This window comes from Phalangium opilio, unplaced genomic scaffold (assembly GCF_054372755.1).
Source record: "Phalangium opilio isolate 3A_F unplaced genomic scaffold, DU_Popi_V2 ptg000038l_1, whole genome shotgun sequence".
Taxonomy (NCBI): domain Eukaryota; kingdom Metazoa; phylum Arthropoda; class Arachnida; order Opiliones; family Phalangiidae; genus Phalangium; species Phalangium opilio.
The window spans coordinates 5837320-5864399 of NW_028324161.1; the positions used below are offsets into that span (position 1 = coordinate 5837320).

The following is a 27080-nucleotide window of genomic DNA, read 5'->3' on the forward strand; positions in this document are numbered from 1 at the left end:
CACTTTGGGCGTGATAAGAGCTCATTTGTGGTTTTCACTCTCCCCTAAATTCATTTGGTCGGTCGTGGTAGGCGGAGGGCAATTTTTTTAGGTTTATTTTTTAAGCGGTAAAATGCGCTCTGACTGACGAAAGACCAAATTAAAATAGCATAAGGGAGATGATCTCTTGAAAGGTTGCCTTTTGACTCCTCGGACATCTGTCATTTTCATATGGGGCCCAACGCGTGCCTGAGTTAATTGGACGCTTGCGCTTTATGGTCTCTTTCTCCTTTTAAATAAAGTATTTGGTCTTGCTGAACTTGTTGAAAATAAGAAATCGTCATCACGGAGCGATTTTTTACATGACTTGACACGTTACTTATACTTAAGCCGTGGATAAAGAATGCGCGAGAGGAAATTTGTTTTCAAACTATCCTACAACATGAAAACAAATTTCCTCACGCGCATTCTTTATCCATGATCTTATGATTCTGAGCACAAGAGCCATTTCTCCAGACTATATACGTCACTCGATAGTGACGATTTGTTATATTTTTCAATTAACTAATCCTTCTTTGTATATTTACCTATAAAACTTCGTCACAAACAAAAATATATCGTTTACAAATATTCTTTGAAAACAGAATGATTTGCCGCCGACAATAAGTCCAAAAAGGCAAAAAATACAGGGGGAAAGTGTCTGGCACGAGGGTCTGGTTGCATTGCACCTCCAAAAACAGCCGAAAATTGAGTGACCCCTGTAGAGGAGGCGTTACTCCAAAACGGACAGAGACTCTTGAAAATAATAGTTGTAGAAGAGGAAATTTCCAGCTACGATTTTCCGAAAAAAAACCCGCAAACCTTAAACAATACTATCGTATTCTTTGAATAACATAAGCTGTGTAGCTTGACCGCAAACATTAGAAGTGAAGTGCGAAAGAACCTCAAGCTTATCACTGGTGTGTGTATTGTGCCAATCAGGTGGAATATCGCTCCACTCCGAACCTGGTATATTCCTTAATGATCGAAAATTGGGGGATCGAAAAAGTCTTATTTGATCGAAATTAGTTTGATCGAAAATAATTCTGACGGGAGCGCATTTTGTCCCTATTGATCGAAAGTAATTCTGATCGAATAAAAATTATATATATCCCCCTAAAATAATAATATGATAGAAATAGTATACATTTAATCTAAAATGCAAGAGCCTTCATCGACCCGCTTGCGTAATGGATACGGTACTGGATTGCGGATCGGGAGGTTGCTGGTTCGAATCCTCGAAGGTATGTTAAAAATATCAAATATAATTCTTGTTGTTTCTAATCAAGTCAGACACTTTCAGATTTGCCATATAGTGACGAAGAACGTTTATTAAATACAATGTGTTGTTTCTAATCAAGTCATACACTTTCATGTTTGCTATATAGTGACGAAAAAAGTTTATCCGAGGGAAGTTTATATCAAATGTATTTCCTCTTGATTTTGCCTATTACCAAATGAAAGGGCACCTTTTCCAAAATATTTTCATAGGGTCAGGTTAGGTTAGGTTAGGTTAGGCTAGGCTAGGCTAGGCTAGGCTAGGCTTGGCTAGGTTAGGTTAGGTTAGGTTAGGTTAGGTTAGGTTAGGTTAGGTTAGGTTAGGTTAGGTTAGGTTAGTTTAGGTTAGTTTAGGTTAGGTTAGGTTAGGTTAGGTTAGGTTAGGTTAGGTTAGGTTAGGTTAGTTTAGGTTAGGTTAGGTTAGGTAAGGTTTGGTTCAAATAATTCGTTGACACCTTTTCCAAAATATGCTCCTTTTAATAAGCTACCACCTTTTCCAAAACATTCTCCTATCAATTAGCTGCCACCTTTTCCAAAAGATTTTCCTATTAATTAGCTGCCACCTTTTCCAAAATATTCTATTAATTAGCTGCCACCTTTTCCAAAACATTCTCCTATTAATTAGCTGCCACCTTTTCCAAAATATTCTCCTATTAATTAGTACCAGAAAACGAATAAAATATTAAATAATATCCAAAATAAAATAAAATTAAATATTACATAACCTAAAGTAAACCTATTTTTGGTTTTAAAAACATGTTGAACGATAGACGAGGATCAAATGGGATTCAATCAAATGGGATTCGATCAAATGGGATTCGATCAAATGGGATTCGATCAAATGGGAATTCGATCATTTGGGAAAGTTTTCGATCACCCGTTTTTCGATCAAATCGACCCAAACGTCCAAACCTAGCGCGACCCAATCTTTAAGAAACGAAAAGAGAGAAAAAAATTCATATGCAAGGAACTTCATGAGACTTGAATAGATTTGAAACGGAATTTCAATAGACTTCTAGACATTTTTAACGGATTTCCTAGGACTTCAAGAGATTTTTCAGGAACTTCATAAGATTTCAAGAGATTTTTCAAGGACTTCATATGACTTCAAGAGATTTTTCAAGAACTTCATATGACTTCAAGAGATTTCCAACGGACTTCATCAACTTCAAGAGATTTTAAGGGGACTTCGTATGACTTCAAGAGGACTTCGTATGACTTCAAGAGATTTCCGAGAGACTTCGAGAGATTTCCAAGAGACTTCGCATGACTTCAAGCGATTTCCAAGGGACTTCGCATGACTTCAAGCACCGCTTCTATATGTAATCCAAGCCCGTGCACGGTGAAATTTTTAGGGGGGACTTTATGTTGTATAGGAATGCCATTTATCCCAATAGGTGGCGGGATTTATCCGAGATTCGAAATAATGGTTGTGTTCGCACAATACATTTTCTTCGACTAGTTGGACAACCTTGACTAAAGTGATATAAGTATTTGATTATATTTCTCATATCATGATGATTAATTTGAAATAATCCAAGATTAATTTCAGTACATAGTAGGGGAAAATCTTGAAATTGAATAGGAAAAATTGGAATTTGAGATGCAAATTAGATGAGGAAATAGGATTTAAATATTAAAATCATATGAATTATAGGAAAGTGATTAGGAAATAAGATTTAAATATTAAAATCATATGAATTATAGGAAAGTGATTAGGAAAATTTTAGGATTATTGATTAGTAAATTATAGGATTTTTGATTAGTAAATTATAGGATTTTTGATTATTAAATTATAGGATTATTGATTAGTAAATTATAGGATTATTGATTAGTAAATTATAGGATTATTGATTAGTAAATTATAGGATTATTGATTAGTAAATTGTAGGATTATTGATTAGTAAATTATAGGATTATTGATTAGTAAATTATAGGATTATTGATTAGTAAATTATAGGATTATTGATTAGTAAATTATAGGATTATTGATTAGTAAATTATAGGATTATTGATTAGTAAATCATAGGATTATTGATTAGTAAATTATAGGATTATTGATTAGTAAATTATAGGATTATTGATTAGTAAATTATAGGATTATTGATTAGTAAATTATAGGATTATTGATTAGTAAATTATAGGATTATTGATTAGTAAATTATAGGATTTTTGATTAGTAAATTATAGGATTTTTGATTAGTAAATTATAGGATTTTTGATTAGTAAATTATAGGATTATTGATTAGTAAATTATAGGATTTTTGATTAGTAAATTATAGGATTATTGATTAGTAAATTATAGGATTATTGATTAGTAAATTATAGGATTATTGATTAGTAAATTATAGGATTATTGATTAGTAAATTATAGGATTATTGATTAGTAAATTATAGGATTATTGATTAGTAAATCATAGGATTATTGATTAGTAAATTATAGGATTATTGATTAGTAAATTATAGGATTATTGATTAGTAAATTATAGGATTATTGATTAGTAAATTATAGGATTATTGATTAGTAATTATAGGATTATTGATTAGTAAATTATAGGATTATTGATTAGTAAATTATAGGATTATTCATTAAAAAATTATACGATTATTAATTAGTAAATTATAGGATTCTTGATTAGTAAATTATAGGATTATTGATTAGTAAATTATATCTAAATACAGGATAATCTAGGAAAACAAAGATAAACAATTGAATGTTATTATATACTGCGCTGAACTAATTGTGTACAATTTCACCCTTGAATTTGAAAACTGTAGTTTAACAACGGTGGTTTAACTTTAAAGTGAATAAATTCCCTCATTAAGCGAAGAAAATTAAACAAAGTAAACTAAAATTTGAAATGGAAAACTTAATATAAGAACATGTTTAATTGTTTTAGCAGTTTTCATTTATTTATTTCATCTGAAATATCAAAGATCTCCAACCTAGCATAGACATTAATTAACCAATTCAAAAAGAGGAAAATAACGGTCGTTTTCAAAATCTCTTACGTCACGGTAAAATCGCGCCTCTAGCGGTAGAGACTGGTGAATTAAAAATCCACTTCTGGAAAATTTTTTGGGACGGCGAACGGGCTTGGATTTAATATAGGAGGCGGTGCTTCAAGGGATTCTCTAGGGACTTACTAAGACTTCCGAGATTTCAACCAAATTTTGCGATTTATAGAGACTTCAAAAATAATTTATGTACTTCAATCGTGATTTAAAAAATTTTGTACACCTGATTTCATAAGTGGTTTCCCCCTCGTGTAGAGCCCTGTCTGAAATCCCTTGCGGTTTTCTTTATTTCGTCATGAACTTCTCAGTTAGATCTTGAAGAGAAAAACGCATAATTTCCGGACCGGTTTTAACATTGGTTTTATTCCCGCCAAAGTGTTTATGCTGATTTTGATTTACCAAACGATCCGTACTGACATACTGATCTATCTTTTAATAGAAATCGGTTCCGAACTTCCGACTCGAGTAAGTCGAGTTCGCATTTCGCAAGCGAACTATATGGAAGATGTGAATCCGAGCATAGCCCACTCGATCACGGGTTAAACTGATCGAGTGGGCTATGATCCGAGTTAGAGGTGATCTCGACTTACCCATGGATAAAGAATGCGCGTGAGGAAATTTGTTTTCACTCTACAGGATAGGCAACTCCCTATCTCGAGCGACAGCTTATTCTGTATATACTCTGTTACAACATCGGTTGTCAGCACGCGCAAAGCTGGGTCTCTATGTAATCTAGCCTTGCGCGTGCTGACAAGTGACAAAAACTTCAGGATATTTTAAACGATTTTAAATCCTGAAGATCCTGAAGTTTTTTGTCTCTTGTCAGCACGCGCAAGGCTAGATTACATAGAGACCTAGCTTTGCGCGTGCTGAAAACCAATGTAGTATCAGAGTATATACAGAATAAGCTGTCGTTCGAGATAGGGAGTTGCCGATCCTATAGCGTGAAAACAAATTTCCGCACGCGCATTCTTTATCCATGACTTACCTATGAAACATTGGTTTGCAGTTTCTCTCATGGATCCCACACCATAACGTTTCCAGCGTGGATTTGATGTCGTCCATCTTTATGTTGAGAGGCGAAATTGGTAGTGTATCCTTGTGATAGATACACACACCACCTCCCGTTTTATGGGTGCGGTCCTTTCTAATGAGAACGTAATTGGGGATAGTAACTACTATGTCTTGGACTGTGTCAGATAGCCATGTTTCTGATAATCCCAGGATATCAATATTGAAGTTCTTCAGTAGATAAGTAATGTCGGAAATATGACGCTGTAAGCTCCTAACGTTCAGGTGGGCGATTTTTAGTCCTTTTGGATAAACTGTTGATGGTTCCTTTTTCTGTTGAGATCTTATATAGCCGTGAGTTTTATATTGGTTTGGGTGAGTAAGGGTGCTAGTATTGGCCAGTCAGACTTCGTCCACCTGAGGTTTGGAGTTACGGTGCCTTCGGATGGTCATTGGGCTTGGCCAGTTAGCTCTATCGAGGATAATGTCATCGAGTTTCCCACTACATTCAATGATGTAATTGGACGACCAGAAGTCTCCCTGTTTATAACATGATATTCTTATGTTATCAGTATCAATGTCTAGGGATTCCAGGTGTTTGGCGATATCCTCGATGGTGATATTTGGATCACATCGTGAGAGCAGGAACGTCGATTGCGGTGTATTTGACCACCTTAAGAGGGTTAATTATATCCCCTAAGCGATGGTGAACTCATTTAAAATATTAGTGATGACGTAATTGCTTACGTTCGGCGCACAAGAGTGACGCGTGCTCCCAGACAATTTCCAGGGTTTCTTCGGCCATTTTCTTGACGACTTTCTTAGTGCGGCACTGATTTGTATTTATTGGTTACGATGGAGTGAATGACCAGTAAAAGTGACAGAAGGATCAAGGTTAAAAAGATTAAAATCACCACCTGAATTAATCAAGAAGAAAAACTCAATGAATTCGGTATATATCAGCACACTGAGAAACTAATGTCAAAGAAACAATAGTTTTCACCATGTTTTTGATTGTTTAATGCTGTTATCCAGAAAAACCTCTAACAAGCCTTAATATATACAGGTAGTCGCTGTTTTTTGAAATTACATTACCTTAATTTTAAATATACAGCAAAACATTGTTCTTTTTTATGTTAACGACTGTGGAAAAAACAGCTAGTTTTTATTTCTCAAACGGAAGTGCAGGATATGTTATTATTAATAGAACGTTGCTGTTTTCTGGGAAAAAAGTATTCTGCCGTGAAGAATACAGTAGTGTAAAATTAAAAACACAGATAGTTACACTATTAAGTATAAATTTAACGTATATTTTACTGTATAATCCACCGTAAATTAAAGTTTTGCATACTATAAATTGAACATTAAGTACTTTACTTTAAACCTTGAAGCACTTTATTTTAAACCTTGAAGCACTTTATTTTAAACCTTGAAGCGCTTTAATTTAAACCTTGAAGCAATATAACCTAATCTTACCTAACCATGCTAAGCCTTTTGGAAAAGGTCCGCGTTTATTATGAAAGGACCCATATGAAAATAAAAATATTTTGGAAGTCAGTGAATCGCTAATTTTAAAACCAATTTTTTAACTTTGCAATTTCTCTTCTTCAATATAATTTCAACCTACTTATTTCTAAAATTGACCGAAAATGTGTAAAACGTGTTAGGCGACACTCTGAAACGTGTTAGGCGACATTCTTAAAAGCGTTATGCGACACTCTTAAAAGCGTTATGCGACACTCTTGGAGTGGCGTCGCTAGGCCTTTTATGGGGGCTATAGCGCCCGCAAATTTCAAAGTTAGAACCCTCAAAATAATCCGAACACTAACTTCTAAATCGTCGACTTTAGTTACAGTTAGAGAAATTTCAGCTTCAAAAACGTCGTTAGTGTCAAACTGTTCCAAGTTCTCGCACTTCCATGGATTTTCTTTTTTTTTAAATATGGTAGAGTAGATTAGGTCAAACGCGTTTCTGGTGCTCGAAAAACTCTGTGTGAAAAGAGATATTTAAATTTGACGAATACGTCTGTATCTACTGCTGGGATATTAGGGCCTCCAAAACCAATTTAATACCCGATGCATTTATACTAATTTAAAACTTTCTGCCTTTTTCAGAAGTTATTAAGTCGGTGAAAATGACCAACTTACCATGCAGTTTCACGCTGGATTTTAAGTCGATCAAGTGACCAACTTTTTATGGAGTTTCACATTGATGCGAGAACTACCCTTGCTTGTTAGAACTGTCCTCGTTTGTCCTCTCAAGGTTGAACCTTGCTAATCACATAGTGCTATTTGCTGATAAATCAGCCACTCAGGAAGGTGTCATACGACACTCTGAAAGCGTTATTTAAACTCGGAAAGGTGTTATGCTGCACCCTTTAAGGAATTGCGCAACACTCATATGGGAGTAAAAATTAACTTTTAGTTCGATATCAGAGTTAAAAAAGTGTTAAACTGAACCTCTGTTGCACCATTTTATTCTTATCTTTGACACTAATTGCTCAAATAAGTTTTAATAAACCCTTTCTGGGGTGTAAATGAACACCAGTAATGGTGTCAAATTTGGACCCATATAAACTACTTTTAAAGATGTTAAAGCACACCGCATTTTCTAAGAGTGTATAACAGCAACCAGTATAAATTTACCCTAATGGACAGTCCGTTAAAAACAGCTAGTCGTCTTATATAAATGACAAGTTGCATCTTAACCAACAGAGCTTAATGTTTTTAATAAAGGTTTGAGTGCTTTTAGTTTAACAGCAAAGAGCGTCTTCATCAAAACAAGCTCCGGGATTTAAAACTGTTCTAAGAGCTGTTATTTTTACAGCAACCCTATTTTTTAGTGTACCATAAGCGGTTTGAAACAGCATGATATGTTTTTATTTTCACAGTAAACCACGTTTTAATCCACAGTGCTTAGTGAGTTTAAAACCACATATTTTGCTGTTAGTTTTACAGCAGCAGAAATTTTATGTAACTGTGATTTATTGGTAGTAAAACAGCATATAGTGTTGGTTTTTCATTGACCCCTACAATATAATCAACGGTTAAGACTGTCTTTGAAACAACCACTGAAGCGGTTATTTTAAAAGCTACAAACGCCCCTGAATACACGAACAATTAATACTTAAAACTGTTAGTTCCACTGTTTAGAAAAACAGTATTGTTGACGGTATTAAAAACAGGGAGGATGCGCAATTAAATTAACATCATCTTGATGGCATACGCTATTGCCATTACCATAGTGTTTATTTTACAGCATTTTTATTCTGTGTGAGGTAGATTGTTATTGAGAAAAATTTACTTCGAAGTCCATATTTAAGAAGGACCAAGAATTGGACGTGACTGTCTCTTGGGGGCTGGACACGATAATCAGCTTGTTTATCCCAACGGGCGGAGACGGAGTGAAATGGTCCAATCGAGTACGGAAAAAAGAACTTGGCTCGTTCCACGCCATAACATGAGATTTCTAAAAACGGCGTAAGGGTTAATTACTTTTTAATAGGTTCAGAGTTTTTCAATATTAGCCGTAAAATCGCATACCTTGAACAAATTTGACTTATTGTATACATTATGACCGTCATTATAAATATTTTCTTCCAGTCTAAAAGTCATCGACAGAATTTAATTTACAATATAATGATAGCAATGATTTATAGCAGTCTGTAATCAGAGTTTTGTTTCTGATAGTTGCGTATAGTGAACTCGGGAAAACATTGTCATGAACTTCAGTTACCAAACAATGCATTTGGCGGGGGTGTGCGAATAGTTGATTTCGACTTAAGCAGCAGATACGTTTTGGCATCAAAAGTTAATTGCTACGAGCAGAAGTAAGATAAGGGACTAGAAGTATTGAGGTAACCAAATTCTTCACTTGGCGAAAGTGAATATTCTTGATAACGCACCAACGGTTGGCCCTCTGGTAGCGGTTTATGATTTTTCCCTCCAAAACGTGAGACGCTCGCGGCGGTAGACGGCCGAACTAGATTCAAGCACCCGCGTCTGTGTTCCGCCGCTTTAGGTTGAGGGGAAGGTGGTAGGAAATGTTTTTGGAACTCAACCAATTTTTTCCCTCTATATTGTGTAGGCGCGATGGCAGCGGCATAAAGTCCTCAAATTTGTTCACTAGTACCAGGATCTATTACCATTGCTAGAGCACTTTACTTCTAGTACCTTATTTTACTTCTGCTACGAGTAATGACATCGTTGCAACGAAACGACAAAAACTGAGTAGATAAGTCGATTTAGGATAAATGAAAATTCAAAGTTTCGGTTGTGTCTCTCAATTAGGGTAGAGACGGTATAGCAACAGACAAAAAAACAATGACAGACACGGTCGAAACAGAACCATTCCGGGACATACGTCACTCGGAGAGGTGAAAATCCCAAATAATCATCAGTACGATTATGATCGACTTAGAAATCGAGTTTATTAATTTTTCGCATACCCATTTGTCCGAAGAAGACAGCGAGGGTTTTGTTCAAATTATAGTGCACTCAAAATCCGATTATTAAATTTACTTTATATTGAGCAATCGTTTTAAATATTCAGCCATGAACTGGAACTGTGCATAAGACGTCCAGTCCTGACAAGAAATGAAAGTGTAATTGTCATCTAGAAAGCATTCTTTATTCTCACCTCTGATATCTAAATAAACTCACCCCAAAATACTCAAGTATCGAACAATTAATAGTTGTCTCATTTGCGTACCTTTAATAATAAAATAGTTTTCAAATCAACGAAAAAATGAAGGATTTGAAAATTCGAGTTCTACCTGTATTTGAAATATCGATCGTTTCCCACAAATTCAATTTCGTTCAATGCCATCCTATCATGGACAAGTAAAGACTTGGTGAGAGTAAATTGTAACAGGGTGAGATAAACGGTGGAGTTTGATTTGAAACAAGACTTTCTAAACTCAAACATAATTAAAGCACAAGTGTCATATTTCGCATTCCTTTTATTCCTGGTAAGCTGTAAGTATTTTAAAAACATGGGTTTAAGCTAGTTTACGATAATTGGCCACAATCGAAGCTTTTGTTTTGATTGGTAGCACATGAATATTAGAAAGTTTCCGAGTTTAATTCAATAAGCATAAATCAAAAACCAACCTTAATTAGGAGTCCTATAAGCAAAATATTAACAGAAATATAAGAAACTTTCGTACTTGTCTTTCATTATCTTTTAATCGAGTATTTCTTCAGTTATAACGCGCAATTACCCCAAACGGATATTGGGTAACGCGTCTCTACGCATCCCGTGACCTGCGCTTTCTTAATCTGCTTTCTAAAACTGCAGTGGATTGGGTCAATTTAAAGAAATCATCAAGCTTGGCGCAATAACGGAAGTTAAATGGAGTACTATACTTATTCATTAGCGGCGAGTTAAACCCGGAGAATCTGATCAATAATTTTGCTAAGCAACATTAGAAGAGTTGGACATGCGAAAATTTAACACTGGAAAGAATCGGTTTTCTACGAGAATATTTATCCTTTCTGAGATTGAATTCTACTATAGTTAGCTTCGTATTATTTAACGTTTAAAACCCATTACGTCGGGGTTTCAGTAAAAGTTAACTTAATGTAATTATAGTTGATGAAAAATAATAGACTTACCTTTATTTAGTAATGCTTTAAGTGTTTCTAAGAAAACTTTGTGAAGAAAATTCGATATCAGAAAAGTAGACAAAACATATTTCGTTCGTGTGATTCAATCTAATTTCTTACCGCACACTAACACTTACGTCGACTGTTTTTCATCAACACTAATTACTAATTAATCAAAAATGTCCTGATTAGAATCAAGACCGAAAAAGTTTCGATAAGACTGAGGTTATCACTTGTCTGAAGGATCAGATATTAATTTTTCTTTTTAATTGAAACTTAAATGCATGCTTAAGAAAAAACAACGTTCCATTACCGTTTTCCGTTGAAATAAATTATTTTACTGGTAATCAGTTTCAAAAATTTACTTATCTCGGCTTTTCGACCACAATTCCATTCCCCGAAAACATTTTATCATTACATTAATTACTTTTGGGAGAGTACGTGTATGGTTTTGCGTTTTAAAAGGTTCCTAAAGACGCTACATCCCCATTCGTGACCGGCACGCTTCGCAGTGGAACATTTTAATTATTCTAAAACCAATGTCGCCAAATTCAATAGGGACAGTAACATTTTTACTCGCGGTTTTGCAAAATGATGTAATATCAAGTGTACTTTTGTGAACCGTCGTATTGTTCTTTCTCATAGTTCAGGGCATGATCAGTGTTACTGACCAATTTCTCTCTCTAGTTTCTAACAATGGTTAGAGACTATTTGATATGGCACGGCACAACGTTATATACATTTGTAAATTCTAAGTAGCACAAAAGGAAAAAGAATCCATTTTTTTTATATTTTGGTTTGAAATAAATAAACTCATGATAGTAGTTATAACGAACAGAAAGTTAAGGGAATGGCACCGGTAATGAGTAGCAAAAAGAGAGGAAAGTTTGCTTCTAGGTAGCAGAGGGACATGGTAGTGAAAAAGTAATCTAGAATTTTGTTCCTTCAAACCTTAATATATCATGAAAAATTCAAGTGAGGAGGCGGCACTACCTAGAAAGATTGATTTTGGCAGATAACAGCGAAAAAATTATGTTCTACACACACTGGGACTATGGGAGAGTTTCTGGGCCGCAGGTCGCACATGATGAAATTTCAACTCCAGTTTACATCAATTCTCCCTGGTCGTACTAGTAGCAGGTTAAGCTATATTTTGCTCAGGTCCTGTTAGTCTCGAAAGGGTTATACAGTCCTTGTAACTTTTAAAAGGTTGTTGTCATGGCTAAACAGACCGCTATTACAGTTTTTATTGTTTTATAGGTTATTTTGACACGTTATCTCCCAAAAGTAATTAATGTAATGATAAAATGTTTTCGGGGAATGGAATTGTGGTCGAAAAGCCGAGATAAGTAAATTTTTGAAATTGATTACCAGTAAAATAATTTATTTCAACGGAAAACGGTAATGGAACGTTGTTTTTTCTTAAGCATGCATTTAAGTTTCAATTAAAAAGAAAAATTAATATCTGATCCTTCAGACAAGTGATAACCTCAGTCTTATCGAAACTTTTTCGGTCTTGATTCTAATCAGGACATTTTTGATTAATATCTGTTCCTTCAGTCTTCATTATAATTAAGAATGTTAAGAAACAGATTTACATTTTCAAAATCTGCACTAAGCAGAAACATATATATATAGAGGGGACCATAACTTTAGCTCAATCAGACATTTATTTATAACGATACTTAAAAAAAAACGTAAATCATTAAAAGTTTGTATTCTTATTGTAATTAACATAATACAATTTTTTACAATAATTTTTTGCCTGGTCCAGTTCAAAAATTAAATCGGAGGGGGGGGTCAGTGGTCCACGAGAATACTAAGAAAGATCAAGGATAATCAGACTCCACACATTAAAATTCTAATATTTTAATTATCCACTTCTTTAGTTTAGCAGACGACGGACCAGTTTATTTATTCCAAGTCAGGAAAGTCGCTGGCCTAATGTCCTGTTTAAAAAATACTTATATGGTCACGGACCAGAAAACTCACGTAAACGCGACGCGAATGACGAAAACTACGTATTTTCCGACTGAGGAGAGGCGAAATAGCCCGGCCTCCTTTAACGTCCCCCCTTATATTTTGAAAGTGGGACTGGGACTATGGCGCGCGAATACTTAGGCATCTTATACCTTCTTCCTAGGAAACTAGATATCGCTTCTTGGTAAAACTTTATATTACTAAAACCATGACTTTAAAACATATGTTCCATAAAAAGCTTCATACAGCTTTTGGAAAACAAATTTCAGCACCCACAAGTACCTACAAGCACCCACAAGCACCCACAAGCACCCACAAATACCTACAAGTATCCACAATCACCTACAAGCACCCACAAGTACCCACAAGAACCCAGAAGTACCTACAAGCACCCACAAGTACCCACAAGAACCTACAAGTACCCACAAGAACCCACAAATACCCACAAAAACCCACAAGTACCTACAAGCACCCACAAGTACCCGGGACAAGCACCCGGGGCAAGTACCCACAAGCACCCACAAGTACCTACAAGCTCCCACAAGTACCTACAAGCACCCACAAGTACCTACAAGTACCCACAAGTACCTACAAGTACCCACAAGTACCTACAAGTATCCACAAGTACCGACAAGTACCCACAAGTACCTACAAGTACCCACAAGTACCCACAAATACCTAAAAGTACCCACAAGTACCTACAAGTACCCATAAGTACCTACAAGCACCCACAAGTACCCACAAGTACCTACAAGTACCCACAAGAACCTACAAGCACCCACAAGCACCTACAAGTATCCACAAGCACCCGGGGCAAGTACCCACAAGCACTCGGGGCAAGTACCCACAAGCACCCACAAGTACCCACAAGTACCTACAGGCACCCACAAGTACCCACAAGTACCTACAAGTACCCACAAGTACCTACAAGTATCCACAAGTACCTACAAGTATCCACAAGTACCTACAAGTACCCACAAGTACCCACAAGTACCTACAAGTACCCACAAGTATACCACAAGTACCTACAAGTACCCACAAGTACCTACAAGTACCCATAAGTACCTACAAGCACCCACAAGTACCCACAAATACCCACAAATACCTAAAAGTACCCACAAGTACCCATAAGTACCTACAAGTACCTACAAGAACCTACAAGCACCCACAAGCACCTACAAGTATCCACGAGCACCCGGGGCAAGTACCCACAAGCACCCACAAGTACCCATAAGTACCTACAAGCACCCACAAGTACCTACAAGTACCCACAAGTACCTACAAGTACCCATAAGTACCTACAAGTACCCATAAGTACCTACAAGTACCTACAAGAACCTACAAGCACCCACAAGCACCTACAAGTATCCACAAGCACCCGGGGCAAGTACCCACAAGCACCCACAAGTACCCATAAGTACCTACAAGCACCCACAAGTACCTACAAGTACCCACAAGTACCTACAAGTACCCACAAGTACCCACAAGTACCTACAAGTACCTACAAGAACCTACAAGCACCCACAAGCACCTACAAGTATCCACAAGCACCCGGGGCAAGTACCCACAAGCACCCACAAGTACCCATAAGTACCTACAAGCACCCACAAGTACCTACAAGTACCCACAAGTACCTACAAGTACCCATAAGTACCTACAAGCACCCACAAGTACCCACAAGTACCTACAAGAACCTACAAGCACCCACAAGCACCTACAAGTATCCACAAACACCTACAAGCACCCACAAGTACCCACAATTACCCACAAGTACCTACAAGCACCCACAAGTACCCACAAGAACCTACCAGTACCCACAAGAACCCACCAGTACCTACAAGCACCCACAAGTACCTACAAGCACCCACAAGTACCCACAAGTACCCACAAGAGCTCACAAGTACCCACAAGAACCCACAAGTACCCACAAGTACCCACAAGAACCTACAAGTACCCACAAGTACCTACAAGTACCCACAAGTACCTACAAGCACCCACAAGTACCTACAAGCACCCACAAGTACCTACAAGCACCCACAAGTACCTACAAGCACCCACAAGTACCTACAAGTACCCATAAGTACCTACAAGCACCCACAAGTACCCATAAGTACCTAGAAGTACCCACAAGAACCCACAAGTACCCACAAGAACCCACAAGTACCCACAAGAACCCGGGCAAAGCACCTACAAGCACCCAGGCAAAGCACCTACAAGAGCTCAAACGCCATGTTTTTCTTGCTTAATATCCCTCTAACGGCGTGAATCACGACAAAAATGCCGTAAGTCCAATATAAAAAATTAGGGCTAAAATGCGTGTCTCTAACAGTGGTAAAACACCGTAATTCCAATACCCAAAACAACGTAAGTCAAAGTATGTGTTAATAATGATAAAAATCAATACTTAAACTTAATTTATCTTAATGAAACTAAGAAAAGGCACATCTATGGACTGTTATCTTTCATTTAAGATGGTTCCCAAACGTAACGAATGAATAGTTTTCTTTATACACGATCCCAATTAAGGTCATTTTTCAAAAAAATCCCATGTTATCTCTATGGAACAATATAGTATTTTTCACCAAATGTCTGATTAATTTTATGGATTCTAAAAGCACCCTTAACAACTTTTTTCTTTATAGAACTAACTATTAGTTGGATATCTTTGAAATTTTAACCACATAATTAGGGCCCAAATTTTAGTTCACTGGCAAAATTTCAAAGCAGCAAACACAATACGAAAAAAGTTACGGCCAATCAAAGAACCCTCCTTAAGCATTAGAGGCAGTATCAAGTCTTATCTAAGAGAGCGACCGCTCTCCTAGAATACACTAATGTTTAGTAAATTAAGCAAGAATTATTTGAAGCAATGTTCTAATATCATGGGGACTGATAAAAACTCGTGGATACTGAACTGTCTCCTGTTTGTAATCCTTGCATCGTTCACGTACCAATTTCTGTATTCGGTTAGCGAAGCTTCGAAGATTAGCATTGAACATTACGTCTACCTGCATCTCTTCAACTCAAAATTCTTGCATAGTCACAAAGAAGTAGCTTACGCATTGAAAATATTCCAGTTCACATCAACTCAGTTCGGAATTCTGGTAGGATACGTCATTCAAGCAATGATAATATTAACAATTGACTCGGTTATAAATGTTGCAAACACCTTAGCTAAACGTGTCCCTAATAATTACAATATTCGACAATTGGCAAATGCCCACACTGAAATTTGTACAATTGTACAAGCCCTAGACGAAACGTTGAAACCTAAAATCGTAATTTACTTTTTGAAATGGGCAGCTAATTTCTTTTTCAATTTCGCCATATTGTTTCATATCTCTCAAACGGTTAAGTCTGGTGAAGAAATACGTGATAGTTTATGGTACATTTTCGTGGCGACTAAACACACTGTCCCCGTTTTCAGTATCTTGTTAACGTTAATAACATTGTCGCTTATGGATAATTGCAACGGGACGCTATTGGCGGCGTGCGAATCGCGTTCCCTTAACAGAATTGCTATAGATGGTGGTGATAAGTCGTTAGTTGCAATTGCGGAGGAAGCCTACTTATGGAAAAAAATTAGCGTGGCTCCTTTGAGGTTTACCATTTTAAAATGCGCAACATTGAAGGAGGCTTTAATTGGAAATACATTCGTGGCTTTGTTCTCAAATTTTTTGTTTATTCTTTCGTTGTTGCATATTAACAGTGCAGAGGTAGAGCAGGCGCTTCAAAATATGTGCAAGAATTCAACTAAGTCAAAGGCTTAACCTTAATGTTTTCAATAACTGATAGCTAATCGATTTTTTAAACTTGTGCTGCAAATTTTTTTTCGAAAATATATTAAAAAAATCATGGTCTTATAACAGGTAGTTGAGTCAAAAATTTAAATTCCTTATAGGAACTATAGGATTTTATAGGAGAAAAAAATTCACGTGTTTTTATAGGAAATTATAGGACTAAAAAATGCATGCTCATATATAATACTATTTCGGCTTAAACTATGTATAAAAATCTAATTAAAAATCTAATAATAAAAAAATGGGACTTTACTTTGAAAATTCAGAGGAACTTAATTAAAATAGAATGTATAAAAAATCCTAGTCAAATGTGATCTAGAAAAAAGAGTTAATTTTATGATAAATTTGATGCTAAACTATACGAAAACTTCCCCCAAACCAGGGGTAAATAACGAAAGGAGTTAGAGACGCTAGCTTCCGTAGTGTAGAATACAGTGGGACCTTGAAACGTCATAGAATTTTTAACTAACGTAGTGCCATCTTTGGAACTGTATTGTAAATAAGACCAGAACCTTAAAAGTTTTGCCTTAAAATCTCGCGCCGCAAGGTATTCTGGGTTAAGTAAAATGGCGGGTGTCGATGTTGTGAAGTCGTCTCATAAATCAACCCAATATAATTATTATATTCAATCGCGAGTAAACAGCGATTTAAAGAAGAAAGATAAGTCAACAATTTGCAATTTGAAGCCGGGGAAGTCCTCAAAATGTGTTCAAACTTGTTTTGCCGTAAGTGCGCGGTTACAGAGTCAGCCCAGTGAGCCAAGGCTTAGTGATTTTTCCGAGTTAGTGCCAGTGGGAACTGTGGGATCAGGATCATCGACTGTATCTGTGACTAAAGAAATTAAAACAACTAAAACTGTATTGAAGGATGCAAAAACGACATTTAATTCCATTTCATTATCGAATGAGGAATTTACCAACTTTAAAGTTGCATGTTTCTAATTCAAGTGCACCTTAATGAATAAACTTTACTCTAAGCCTAATTGTCACTCAGTCGTAAGCAGACGAACACTAGCAGACGAAAACTAGCAGACAGGAGAAAATCGATATCCCAGTATGACTTTCGAAACTTTGCTGCCACGCTATTGGTTGGAAAATATCATACTTATTTTGAATTATAGACGGCGCGACCGAGGCGTTTTCTCTTTTCTGTGTCTACGTTTGAAAGTCCCACTGTATTCTACACTACGGAAGCTAGCGTCTCTAACTCCTTTCGTTATTTACCCCTGCCCAAACTAAGTCAAAAAATATAGGATATTATAGGACCTTTCATGAAATTATGACAGGTACAAAAAATATAGGATTTTATAGGAATTATTATAAGACTGCTGGGTTCCCTGTTGAATGCTGGAACAGCTTGTTTAAGTTTAGTTTTCGTTTGCTTTTAGTCCCCACTACTGTTTGATATTGAAATTCATCTCTACAAAGATGAAACTCAACGAACTTTGCATTATAATTTTTATACCCTGTATTGTTAAAGAATTTTAGGGGGCTACGAGCAATTATTTGGTATAGTTTACAGATTCTTTTGAGGGGGCTAACTTTGAAATTTGGGGGCGCTATAGCCCCCATAAAAGGCCTAGCGACGCCACTACGAGAGTGTCGCATAAGGCTTTTAAGAGTGTCACCTAATAGTACAGGAAAAATAGGTTTTAACCCTGAACAAATTGAAACAAAGCTGAAAATTTCAGATCTTATAGATTTTTGGGCGCTCTTTAACGTGGTGTGGTCTCCCACACTCTCCCATTGGAGGAATGTCCGCCATATTGTAAAATGGCGGACAAAATCGAGAAAACATTTAATAACTCCGGTTCTACTTAACCGATTAACACGTTATTAGGCTTCAATTGTAGATCACCTTCAAACACATAATTCATCTCTTCAAATATTTTACCCTACAACTAACCGGAAGTTCACAATCTGACCCTGAAGATTAGCCTCATATAAAAAATGAGGATCTAAAGCATTTATGGTTTCTATTTTCAGAATACGTTTCCAAAATTAAACATATAGTTCCTATTACTGACAAATTTTGTTTCTTTTCTTACAAGAGCTATAATGTATAGTACGGGAGAGGGTAAAACAGCCGTTGTACCATCATAAAACTTAATGTTTTAATATATACCATTGTTCGCCCACACTTGTCGATACGGCTAAAGTTAAGTTAAAGCGTGTGAAACAAAGTTAACATAACCAAGTGTATACTCAGGGGTAAATAACGAAAGGAGTTAGAGACGCTAGCTTCCGTAGTGTAGAATACAGTGGGACCTTGAAACGTCATAGAATTTTTAACTAACGTAGTGCCATCTTTGGAACTGTATTGTAAATAAGACCAGAACCTTAAAAGTTTTGCCTTAAAATCTCGCGCCGCAAGGTATTCTGGGTTAAGTAAAATGGCGGGTGTCGATGTTGTGAAGTCGTCTCATAAATCAACCCAATATAATTATTATATTCAATCGCGAGTAAACAGCGATTTAAAGAAGAAAGATAAGTCAACAATTTGCAATTTGAAGCCGGGGAAGTCCTCAAAATGTGTTCAAACTTGTTTTGCCGTAAGTGCGCGGTTACAGAGTCAGCCCAGTGAGCCAAGGCTTAGTGATTTTTCCGAGTTAGTGCCAGTGGGAACTGTGGGATCAGGATCATCGACTGTATCTGTGACTAAAGAAATTAAAACAACTAAAACTGTATTGAAGGATGCAAAAACGACATTTAATTCCATTTCATTATCGAATGAGGAATTTACCAACTTTAAAGTTGCATGTTTCTAATTCAAGTGCACCTTAATGAATAAACTTTACTCTAAGCCTAATTGTCACTCAGTCGTAAGCAGACGAACACTAGCAGACGAAAACTAGCAGACAGGAGAAAATCGATATCCCAGTATGACTTTCGAAACTTTGCTGCCACGCTATTGGTTGGAAAATATCATACTTATTTTGAATTATAGACGGCGCGACCGAGGCGTTTTCTCTTTTCTGTGTCTACGTTTGAAAGTCCCACTGTATTCTACACTACGGAAGCTAGCGTCTCTAACTCCTTTCGTTATTTACCCCTGGTATACTTTAAATGAAGATTATGGAATTGAGCTTTTGAATTAGCTTCTTTTCCACCAACAAGTGCGGCAGCAAAGCAGCATTCAAATAGAGTTTATCACCAAGTTCAAACGTGCACACTGAGAAACTAATGTCAAAGAAACAATAGTTTTCACCATGTTTTTGATTGTTTAATGCTGTTATCCAGAAAAACCTCTAACAAGCCTTAATATATACAGGTAGTCGCTGTTTTTTGAAATTACATTACCTTAATTTTAAATATACAGCAAAACATTGTTCTTTTTTATGTTAACGACTGTGGAAAAAACAGCTAGTTTTTATTTCTCAAACGGAAGTGCAGGATATGTTATTATTAATAGAACGTTGCTGTTTTCTGGGAAAAAAGTATTCTGCCGTGAAGAATACAGTAGTGTAAAATTAAAAACACAGATAGTTACACTATTAAGTATAAATTTAACGTATATTTTACTGTATAATCCACCGTAAATTAAAGTTTTGCATACTATAAATTGAACATTAAGTACTTTACTTTAAACCTTGAAGCACTTTATTTTAAACCTTGAAGCACTTTATTTTAAACCTTGAAGCGCTTTAATTTAAACCTTGAAGCAATATAACCTAATCTTACCTAACCATGCTAAGCCTTTTGGAAAAGGTCCGCGTTTATTATGAAAGGACCCATATGAAAATAAAAATATTTTGGAAGTCAGTGAATCGCTAATTTTAAAACCAATTTTTTAACTTTGCAATTTCTCTTCTTCAATATAATTTCAACCTACTTATTTCTAAAATTGACCGAAAATGTGTAAAACGTGTTAGGCGACACTCTGAAACGTGTTAGGCGACATTCTTAAAAGCGTTATGCGACACTCTTAAAAGCGTTATGCGACACTCTTGGAGTGGCGTCGCTAGGCCTTTTATGGGGGCTATAGCGCCCGCAAATTTCAAAGTTAGAACCCTCAAAATAATCCGAACACTAACTTCTAAATCGTCGACTTTAGTTACAGTTAGAGAAATTTCAGCTTCAAAAACGTCGTTAGTGTCAAACTGTTCCAAGTTCTCGCACTTCCATGGATTTTCTTTTTTTTTAAATATGGTAGAGTAGATTAGGTCAAACGCGTTTCTGGTGCTCGAAAAACTCTGTGTGAAAAGAGATATTTAAATTTGACGAATACGTCTGTATCTACTGCTGGGATATTAGGGCCTCCAAAACCAATTTAATACCCGATGCATTTATACTAATTTAAAACTTTCTGCCTTTTTCAGAAGTTATTAAGTCGGTGAAAATGACCAACTTACCATGCAGTTTCACGCTGGATTTTAAGTCGATCAAGTGACCAACTTTTTATGGAGTTTCACATTGATGCGAGAACTACCCTTGCTTGTTAGAACTGTCCTCGTTTGTCCTCTCAAGGTTGAACCTTGCTAATCACATAGTGCTATTTGCTGATAAATCAGCCACTCAGGAAGGTGTCATACGACACTCTGAAAGCGTTATTTAAACTCGGAAAGGTGTTATGCTGCACCCTTTAAGGAATTGCGCAACACTCATATGGGAGTAAAAATTAACTTTTAGTTCGATATCAGAGTTAAAAAAGTGTTAAACTGAACCTCTGTTGCACCATTTTATTCTTATCTTTGACACTAATTGCTCAAATAAGTTTTAATAAACCCTTTCTGGGGTGTAAATGAACACCAGTAATGGTGTCAAATTTGGACCCATATAAACTACTTTTAAAGATGTTAAAGCACACCGCATTTTCTAAGAGTGTATAACAGCAACCAGTATAAATTTACCCTAATGGACAGTCCGTTAAAAACAGCTAGTCGTCTTATATAAATGACAAGTTGCATCTTAACCAACAGAGCTTAATGTTTTTAATAAAGGTTTGAGTGCTTTTAGTTTAACAGCAAAGAGCGTCTTCATCAAAACAAGCTCCGGGATTTAAAACTGTTCTAAGAGCTGTTATTTTTACAGCAACCCTATTTTTTAGTGTACCATAAGCGGTTTGAAACAGCATGATATGTTTTTATTTTCACAGTAAACCACGTTTTAATCCACAGTGCTTAGTGAGTTTAAAACCACATATTTTGCTGTTAGTTTTACAGCAGCAGAAATTTTATGTAACTGTGATTTATTGGTAGTAAAACAGCATATAGTGTTGGTTTTTCATTGACCCCTACAATATAATCAACGGTTAAGACTGTCTTTGAAACAACCACTGAAGCGGTTATTTTAAAAGCTACAAACGCCCCTGAATACACGAACAATTAATACTTAAAACTGTTAGTTCCACTGTTTAGAAAAACAGTATTGTTGACGGTATTAAAAACAGGGAGGATGCGCAATTAAATTAACATCATCTTGATGGCATACGCTATTGCCATTACCATAGTGTTTATTTTACAGCATTTTTATTCTGTGTGTGGCTTGGAAGCAGCCTAAATGCTTGAGAATGGGCTTGGAGACAGGTAGGATCTGAACTCAAACAATCGTTACAACCTGCTCCAGCTGAGCTTCTGCAGATGATCCCTCGTAAATGCAAGGAAGTCTGTGATTTGAAATGTGAATGCGGTAAAACTGGTCCAGTCTGTTCTTCAATTTGTAGACAATGCAAGGGAGTATCTTGTTCAAATGAACATAGAGATTTTGAGGCTCAACCTCAAGTAGAGGAATATGATTAAACTTAAGCTTAACCAATATTGATAAATATACTAATATACAAGTTGGTAAACAAAAAATAAACCTCTCGCGCAATTAAGAGGTTATTCTCAAATAATTAAGAAAATATAATTGATGTTAATTACTTTAGTCGTCAGTAGTTTAATGTAAGTCTACTGAAGTCGTTTTAAGAAACTTAATTCCTAAAATAATTTTAAACATAGCTATTGTTGACGTTTGAATTCTAGCGTATGCCTCTTTAACAATTTTTGGAAATTTAGGGTATAAGGCGATTGATTCACAATAAATGATAAGAAATCCGCAATTGCATGAACCTTTGGTTGAAGCCGTGCAATTTGGAGGCTAGACGCTTCTCGTAACCCTAGCCGATCGCCACGCACTTCTTGATCCTAACGTTGGGAGTAGAAGCCAAAAATTACTGCGGACGCGGTGACCGACACACAGACAGACATACACCCCCCCCACATACACACGTCCAGTATAATACCTCTCCGTGACGTCATCGTCACTTAAAGTGGTAAAAATATAATGGGAATAATATATTTTAGGTTTAAAACCCTCTTTGCATTTATTTCGCTCGAAACCGTTTCGAAATACTCAAAAATTAGATTTGCCTTACCTTCAGGGCTTGATTGTGAACTTCCGGTTAGTTGTAGGACAACATATCTTTAGGATGTATTATGTGTTTGAAAGTAATCTACAATTGAAGCCTAATAACTTGTTAATCGGGTTAGTAGAACCAGAGTTATTAAACTTTTTCTCGATTTTGAAATGTATTCTGAATATACATAGAATCCATAAAATGCTTTAAATTCCCATTTTTATATGAGGCTAATCTTCAGAGTCAGATTGTGAACTTCCGGTTAGTTGTAGGACAAAATATTTGAAGAGATGAATTATGTGTTTGAAGGTGATCTACAATTGAATTACGTGTTCATCGGTTAAGTAGAACCGGAGTTATTAAACGTTTTCTCGATTTTGTCCGCCATTTTCCAATATGGCGGAAATTCCTCCAATGGGAGAGTGTGGGAGACCACACCACGTTAAAGAGCGCCCAAAAATCTATAAGATCTGAAATTTTCAGCTTTGTTTCAATTTGTTCAGGGTTCCCTCTATTTTTGGGCTAAAATGACTGTACTATAACACATTTTAGCAGTGCTTTATGAATGTATGTACAATACCGTCGGATTACCAATTTCCTTGTTAATTTTATTTAAAGTATAAAAATGTATTCTTTCATGAATATCATCTTTAAAAAATGTTTAAAAATTAAGGTTTTCAATAATGTTTTACTGTTCGGATTGACTTTAATATTAAAACATTAATGAAAAAGAAAGACCTCTTTTAAGAAACCCGCAGTATACTATAATTTTACATGTTTAATTTCAAAACGGTTTTTTAAAAGTGTTATTTTACACCGAATTTACACTTTAAATTGGCCCCTAAAAACTCAAGGTAATAAAACTCTCTTTTGGGTGTTTTTACGGTGTTTACACCATTTTAACACTTTTTTAACACTTCTATTTCTTAGAGTGTATACAAAATATGATTGAATGTAGTGTTAAATGATTTAGACAACACAAAAATACGTTTGAAATTATTGAAAACATACTACGAAAGGTGACCAAGAGTGTTTTTAAATGACTACAACATGGTCGAACAGACTGTTAAATTACTTTTATTACTTATTTGCTTTAAAAATATATTCACCACCCGATATAATCATATTATATTCATGTAAATCATACAAATTTAATAGTAAAGAATAGTGAAACCTCAGGGGATAATAACTAGAACTTAGAAATATATACAATCAGGTACTTGCATGAGAGGTGGTGTCCATTTTCCCTCGTGGTCGTTTATCTATTTTGCTGCCACAATTTCCGATCAAAAATACACAACTAGCCATGAGCATACGTCATCAACTCGACTGTCCATTGGCTACAGGTATACGTCATCAGCCTGAGTGTTCATTGGCTATTGACCCAGTCTTTATCTCTCAGTATACTACCGCTGGAATCATGGTTGAATCCCATATTGATAAGATAAATACAAGGTCCACTTCCGGGAAAATTTCGCAATGGTTGTCCCTCACGTGGATCACTTACTTCGGCGGGAAGATTTGAAAATCTTAACCATATGTCAATAACGCCGCTAAAAATACAACAACATGTAAATGTGTTTGATATTGCTAACTTATTACTGAAATAAAACTGTAAATGTGGTTGAATGTCCAAAAAATTGAAACTAAATAGCGGTTGAAAGTGTCATGAAATGTCTATAATTCAATTAAAAACACTAAAAATAGGTTAAAGTTTCACTAAATGTTTCGTAAACGTTTCGTTATTCGACTTAAATATATATTATATTGTTAATATATGACTATTATCAAATGTGGATGAGAGGGAAAGTATGACGATGGCCATAGAGCCTGTGTTAAAAAACGCGGACATCAAAGTTTCGCCAATAACTATTTAGTTTACTAGTGACTGATGGACTTGCAAACTCGCGACTGAAAGTAGTTCAGACATTTATGCTCCTTGGTTTAACCATAGCCCACGCGATCACGCGCATCACGACGCAAGCTGCTCGCGCTATAGCTAAATTACCGATATTACACAATAGCAGACGACGGTAACCGCGTAACCGCGAATTAACACAAGACCTATTTTAAGGGAGTGAACAGTCCCAGTATAGCTACGCCAATAAAACGGTCAACTACGGCGAAACTCTGATGACTCGCGACTTTTGGCCATTTTCATACTTTCCCTCTCATCCACTTTTGCTATAGCTCTTTCAATAAATTTCTCCCTGCGTGGTTTCCCCCCCGACACGAGAGAAGAGGGGAAACTTTGATAGAAAATTTCTGGCATAGCGCACCCGACCACGCGCTTCACGAGGCAAGCTGCTCGCGCCACCGTCGGTTAAAAAATCGGTCGCTCCATGCCAAAAATCCAGTTTTTAACGGGTTCTTCTTTGGGAAACCGATGAAAACTTATATTTTTATTTGAAAATGTGTAGCTATTGCATTCGGGAATGCGACAGGTATTTCCCCTAACACGGTTGCACTGCTTGAGTCTGTGCTTGAAGTTTACATATTTCAAGTTTTTTTTCAATATCTCACTCCAGAATGAGTGGCAGACGACGCGTTCTTCAAAAGCACAAAGATAAATAAGTAGTCTATTCTGCCGCGAAGCTGCATCTCCTGTCCTCGCGTTAAATTATTACTCCTACTTGAAACTTTGATAGAAAATTTATTGAAGCAGCTATTATAATGGAAAGTGCGAAAATGTGATTTTAAGTTATGTCTGAAACACAATTGAGAATGAAGTTAAATGACTATAAAGTGGGCGGAAATGTTGTTAAATTACTATAGTGTGGAGAAACCTGATGTGAAATGAAAACAAATCGATTGAAAGTAATCGAAAACGACTAAGAAAATGGATCAAAGTGTTGTTAAACTACAAAAAAAGTTCTTAAAAACTTCATCAAATGGCCAAATTTCAATTAAAAGTGACGTGAAATGATTAGCAATGCAAATAAAAGTTAGGTTTTACTGTTAAAATACACTTGAAAGCGATGTTGAATAACTTAAAGCAAAGGGCGGCTCCGTTGATGCCCCTGAAAGATGCCTTTTCTGCTACACGTTGGCTACGCTTGGCAAAGGCTAGTTAAACCAAAGGCAGGAACCAATGGGACCTAGTCTGATTGGTTCCTGCCTTTGGCAAGGTAAAATTCGTGTCCAGAAGATTAGCCAGCATGCTAGGGGTGATCATGGAGCCGCCTGTTACTTTAAGTGTAATTGGTAAGAGACTAAAAATCAAATTCCATTTTCGATATTGTTTAGTTTACCTTCGTTTCTAGAAAGTGTGTTGCGTAGACCTTAGATTTTTCGGATAAAAGCAATAAACCCGCAACTCGAAAATTTTGTTAATAAATGTCTAAAACACAATTGAGAACGAAGTTCAATGACTAAAATCAAAACGTGGACGAAAGTGTTGTTAAATTAATAAAATACGGATCAACCTGTTATAAAATTAAACAATTCGATTGAAAGTAATCTTTAATGACTAAGGAAATGGATCAAAGTGTGGTTAAACTACTAAAATGTTGTTGAAGACGTTTACAAATGACTAAATTTCAATTAAAGGCGACGTCGAATGACTAGCAATGCAAATAAAGTTAGGTTTTTCGGTTAATTAACGTTTATTTAAATTCCATTACGATAATGTTAAGTTTTTCTGAAATGAAACATGCGCCGGGAAATAATACGCGCGTGGCGGCCCCTCCTCGGTCCTGAGGTTCGAGGTCTTGACCCATCCATCCAAGTCTGATGATGATGATTCGCTCTAGCAATTCCGAGTATTTCCATTGGTTTCAAATAATTTGTAATTTTTTTCTTTGATATATTGAAATTTCTCACTAAATCACACAAATTCGTTAGTTCTTAATTAGGGTAAAATTGGTTTTATCGTTCACTGATTCCTTTTTGTAACTTATTTCACCTTACAATTCGAAGCGGTTATTTTCCCTGATTTTGGAAATTTTCGACTTGCAAGTTTATTACATTTAGCCTAAAATCTAAGATCTCCTAAAATTTCAGAAAAACTTAACATTATCGTAATGGAATTTAA

At 36.0% G+C, this 27080-nt stretch overlaps 2 long non-coding RNA genes across 2 annotated transcripts in view; one reads left to right on the forward strand and one right to left on the reverse strand.

The window, feature by feature from the left end:
* The window catches only part of LOC149682794 (uncharacterized), a 524355-nt gene that overhangs the window by 481013 nt on the left and 16262 nt on the right, over window positions 1-27080 (forward strand). The window lies entirely within an intron of this gene.
* LOC149682814 (uncharacterized) lies at window positions 6332-20458 on the reverse strand. The gene is made up of 2 exons (XR_016365530.1): window positions 20322-20458; window positions 6332-6775 (listed from the first exon to the last, which is right to left on the reverse strand). It is a non-coding gene; the product is annotated as an uncharacterized LOC149682814 (long non-coding RNA).